Source organism: Haliotis rubra, unplaced genomic scaffold (genome assembly GCF_003918875.1).
Source record: "Haliotis rubra isolate DU_JTF1 unplaced genomic scaffold, ASM391887v1 Scf79, whole genome shotgun sequence".
Taxonomy (NCBI): Eukaryota; Metazoa; Mollusca; class Gastropoda; order Lepetellida; family Haliotidae; genus Haliotis; species Haliotis rubra.
In genome coordinates this window covers 2,504,745-2,510,744 of record NW_025767512.1, presented here as the reverse complement: position 1 = coordinate 2,510,744, position 6,000 = coordinate 2,504,745, and positions in this window count along the sequence as shown.

The window sequence follows — 6,000 nt, the reverse complement described above, 5'->3', positions numbered from 1 at the left end:
CCTGCAGGTGAGAACTGATTTCCACTGGTACCAGAGCATCTCATGCCCAGTATGTTCTGTGGGTAATACAATACCAAATGTCTTTAAAAATATTTCATTTTTCAAAATATTAAACTCCATGTTATACCAAATCTGTTTAATATCATTAAGGATTAATATGATACATGTAATTTAACATATATTTATACAACCAGCATGATATTATACAAATGAAACAGGATTCAATAAACATCAGACAACTTGTTCAGCGCTACTTGTTCTTTTTTAAAAGATATACCGAAATTCCATGGCAAATATCAGCATACTTTCTATCCAATATCTGGCAAAAGTTCGATACCTGAGAACAAATTGGTGCTGGAACGATACGTTCCTACCTAATTGTCGTAATAATATAAATTAATAAATATAAAGCGCTGTTAAGTTATTATTTCTATTAAACAGTTACAAACCATACCATAATATAACCCACGCCGATATATTTACTGCAGTTTTTTTATATTAAATGTCAAAGAGCAATCAATACCCGATACAAAACAGCGTAGTTCCTATTGACAGTGGCAGGGAATCGATTTAAAGGGTTCTCAAATAACTATTAAACAGTTACAAAACATGTGAGATAATTCACTTTGGTCTCTGTGTTTCAGTATATTGAATTCAATGTCAAACAGCAATGAGATCGATATCTGATTACAATCTGATACAAAACCAGCGTATGCTGCTATTGATAGCATCAGGGATCGATTTAAAGTGTTCTCAAATAACTATTGCTATTCAAGAGTTACAAAACATATCGTAAAATAAAATGCACTTCGGTTTCTGTACTTTAATAAAAGTTACCCACTCAGTGAACAAAGAGCATCTCTCCATCACAAAGTACCCTTTCATATTATTTGCTGTTTTGTATGGAAATGTAAGAGACGAGGTACATAATTAGTTCTAGGTGTATATGTGGTGAGAAATAACCACGTTGGTTGTCGTTAATGGATGAGAACCTTAATGACACATGATATCAACATACAATAGATCTCACATATATGCTCTTGCTCAAGTAATATTAATAACCATCACAAATTGATTTTGGCAGCTGGTGCCATTTTCTGTGTATGTAGTCATGGTAACTGCCCTCAAATTTGTTCGACTATCCAGTTGGTGAAAATATAACGCTGAACATTATATTATTAGCTTTTTATCGAAATCCTCAAATGTGTCAGACCGTCATCAGATGTGTAGATTGTAACCCCTTGTTTCCCCTTTTTAACATTTTCCGATAAATTCCTTTGGTGTAAAAAAAATATCTTTTTCGAAAAAGTATTACTAAGAGGGGGACCTGGTGACCTATTTACCAACCGGGGGGTCGGCTGTACATTGTGACAAATTCCACTGGCTTTATGTGATTTACAGTAAACTACAGTTCTAAGGATCTCAAAGGGATGCTTATTCTAGTCCGTCATAATCATAGTTCCTTATACGCATTTCAACAAAAATATACAGCATGTGTCTGACACTAAAAATCCCCCCATATATAAAAATAAATAAATGAAAATAAATAAAATAAATAAAATAATAATTTAATTAATAACAAATATAAAAAATAAATAATAAATTTAAAATTAAAAATAAAACAAAAAAACAAAAGAAACCCAAAAATAAAATCAAAACAATATATAAATAAACATTAAACAGCAACAAAATGTAATCGTTATTTCCGTCAGATCGCTTTAAGCGTGTTCGTTATAAACGTAGTTCAAAGTATGAGTATAACTGACTGACTGACAGACTGAGTTTAGTTTAACGCCGCAGTATGAGTATAAATAAAGAACTGTCCACAGTATTACCATCGTACAACAGTGATACAATGAGGCTACATATATATTAACAATATTGTTATATGATACTTTAAAATGCTTTTACACTTTTATGAGAATGAAATACGAAACATGATCTATTTATCCCGAACAACAGATGTGACCAGGTTATACGATCTGTCAATCTGCAGTACATTGATGTTCATGTACAGGGGGCAGGGATGGTCCGTTCATCTAAGACGCCGCTTGTTTGTTTATTTTTTGTTGTTTAACACCGTCTGAGCAATATTCCAGCTATGTGACGGCTGTCTGTAAAATGGCAAGTCTGGACCAGACAATCCAGTGTTTGATATCATGTTCATCGATCTACGCAACTAGGATATGAGATTCAACCAAGTCAGCGAGCCTGACCACCCGATTCCGTTAGTCGTCCCCCACGACAAGAATCAGTTACTGCTGTGGAAGATCAGTTCTATCCCGGATATTTACGGGTGTTAAGGCGCCGCAATTCGCTGAGCAGAGTTGCGTCCCTTAGGTACGACCGTCACCTTCGATTGGCGGTTTGAATCCGGGTTCGCCCGATTATGTATCCATGTTGGGTTTAACCAAAGTGGTAAACACCCGAAACCCATCGAACTGACGGACTGTGAGATAACTGGAATATACAAGTATTTCAAAAAATAAAAGGTGAAACTTGAAGGGGTTTAGTTTTGAGGCAAAAATGATGATTTTGTATCCGACCTTCACACCGCACCAACAGTCAATAGCCTGTCCCACACAATAGCGATGTGTCGCGATTCAACCGCTATTTACATATCGACATCACGTTCTAGATTACAGGCAGTGTTCTTTCTTTTTTTGAGTGAACTACCTTTTTTTGTTCCCACATTAAACAAATATGATACGTGGACTGCTTGAATGCATTACCCCTCGTGGCGATGTTTGGTAGAGCATTAGCAATATCGGTATCTCCTCGAGAAGCCTCCATGATGATCTTCGTACCATGTCACTGACCGGTATTTTCATTTAGATAAGTGACAGTGGTTTCAGTACATCACTGCGACGCGCTCTAATGTATTGTTGACCTCAGTGAAGCTTTTATCAGCAAACAGAAAACGAGCATGTATATTTTAAGCACGAAAAATAATTTTCTCTTCTATTTTCTCAATCAAGCGCACAGTGTACTTGATGACCTGTCAAAACCAGTGCCATCATAAGAGAATAAAACTGACTTCAGGGTGGGTGAGTGTTTGTTGTTTAACGCCGTACTCAGCAATATTCCAGCTATATGGCGGCGGTCTGTAAATAATCGAGTCTGGACCAGACAATACAGTGACTATGACTGACTGACGGCTGAGTTTAGTTTTACGCCGCTTTTAGCAATATTCCAGCAATATCACGGCGGGGACACCACAGTGACATGAACATCAATTGGGGTACGATGGAATGCATAAAAAAATCAGCAAGCCTGACTAGCCAATCCCGTCAGCCGCCTCTTATGACAAGCATGAAAACCAGTTCTACCCGTAACCCGGTATCTTCAAGTGCATCTAGGGGCGGTGGGGTAGCCTCTTATGGTTAAAGCGTTGGCTCGTCACGCCGAAGACCCGGGTTCGAATCTGAAGCCCATTTCTGGTGTCCCCGCCGTGAAGTTGCTGGAATATTGCTAAAAGCGGCGTAAAACCAAACTCAGTCAGTCAGTCAGTCAGTCAAAGTGCCTCTGAGAGGCTGAGTTGGGTTTAAGCCTGTTTCAAGGAGTGATTCAGTTGTATCACCACTTGTGAGGTTACTGAAGAGGAAAGGAATGAAGTGAGGCACGTCCCTAACTTTTACCACAGGTATGGAGCCAGCAAACCTAGGAACGGGGTGACCCGGGATTCGAACCTTAAACCTTTAACCGTGCAAGCCTCGGATATTTGTAGCTTTATCAACTCGTGGTGATATATTTGATATCAAAAGACACTCGGGCGAGATTCTCTATATATCAAGGTTAGAGACAAAGCCACAAGGCAAACGGCTGCTCGCATATTTCCCCAGCATTAGATCTCACTTCCGAGGTCGCGTTGCCATGGTTTCCTTTGTATACTGTAGGTGTATTGGCCGATACACCTAAGTATTTACCGAAACGTGCAGGTGTACAAAATGTATCTACCTATTTACCGCTTATGCAATGTGCTGATGTTTTGGGAAGGATTTCCTCCCGTAACCCCGTTTTTTATCATTAGTATTAGTGAGTTCGTATCCGCTCTGATGCATACTAACACTAACCTAACTCTAACCCTACCCTTTCATTTTCTATTTTCACTACAACACTAATTTACACTTTGACATTTCAAGCAGGGTTTACGGGCGGAACTCTTACCGTTTTGGGGGCTTTCCGGTGGATTTGAGCGGTATTTTCACAGACCACAAAAACAAGCAAAAACAACCTTACTAGAAAAAGAAGATACTGATACAAAATACGGAATAATGAATAAAGGATAACAAAACACAAACCTCATATATTTAAATTGACAGTTTACTCGTTGTTTACAGACCCGTGAAGGTCCGGGTTAGAATATTGATCTTCAGTAACCCATGCTTGTCGTAAGAGGCGACTAACGGGATCGGGTGGTCAGGCTCGCTGACTTGGTTGACACATGTCATCTGTTTCCAACTGCGCAGATCGATGCCCATGCTGTTGATCACTGGATTGTCTGGTCCAGACTCAATTATTTACAGACCAACGCCATATAGCTGGAATATTGCTGAGTGCAGCGTAAAACTAAACTCACTCACTCATTGTTTACATGATATTTTCGACTGAATGAACATTCCTGTTTTTACGCTTGATTGCAGACAACGGGTACACAAACATGTATACAAACATTTCGTTGTTACGTTGTACCTTGCATAGGCGGATCAACGTCCTGGATGTATCCGACCCTGCCCTGTGTACTCTCACGTGTTGTGATCACAAGCGAATTTATCAGCTGAAACTTCGGATAATCTAAGCTTACTGGAACTAGAAACCTTTATGCAACTTGATATATAGATGAATTAACGTTTCCATCGTCATCAAATTCAAACGGGATCGGGTGTTCAGGCTCGCTTGGTTGACATATGTCATCGGTTCCCAATTGCGCAGATCGATGCTCATGCTGTTGATCACTGGATTGTCTGGTCCAGACTCGATTATTTACAGACCGCCGCCATATAGCTGGAAATATTGCTGAGTGAGGCGTAAAACTAAACTCACTCACTCACTCACTCAAATTCAAAATCAAGCACTTGGCCTTCACAGCATTCACGAGAGCGCTTCTTGCCTGATTGACAGCTATCCAGACAATGTAATCAGAAACGTCCAGAGTCAATATGCTAAGTAAGGGCCAATCAAAACATTTATTAGGCCACTCATAGGCATTTCATACTTTAAAGAACACACGCTTGCACATTTTGCGAGGGCTACTGTTTGGATTAAGACTGACTGACTGACTGAGTTTGGTTTTACGCCGCTTTTAGCAATATTCCAGCAATATCACGGCGGAGGACACCAGAAATGGGATTCACTCATTGTACCCATGTGGGGATTCGAACCCGGGTCTTCGGCGTGACGAGCCAACGCTTTAACCACTAGACTACCCTCACCGCCCCCGTTTGGATTAAGAAGTGTACAGTGTGCAGGTCCATACTCAAATTGCACAAGTAAGGGCCTATCAAAACATTTTTTTTGCCCTTCGTGTACATTGGCTATCGCTTACTTGCACAGTTTGGACGTGTTCCTGTTTGGACGTCGAATGAAGTGAGTGAGTGAGTTTTTAGTTTTACGCCGCTTTTAGCAATATTCCAGCAACAGAAAGATTTCCGCCCGAAACCCCCTTTTTATAGCATTCTATGCCTAAGGATAGACGGGTTTCTTTTATATACAAAGTCTAACTCTAAACCTAACCCTAAACCTAACCCCTGAATGTAATCCCTAAACCTAACCCTAAACCCAAATCCCTCGAAATTTTCCAAATAAATTAGAAGACATTTCAAGCGGGGGTTACGGGCGGAACTCTTATCCCAGCAATATCACGGCGAAGGTCACAAGAAATGGTCATCACACATTGTATCCATGTGGGGAATCGAACCCGGGTCTTCGGTGTGACGGGCGGACGCCTTAATCACAAGGTTAACCCACCGCCCCATATTATGCGAGGCTCTCGTTTAAAGC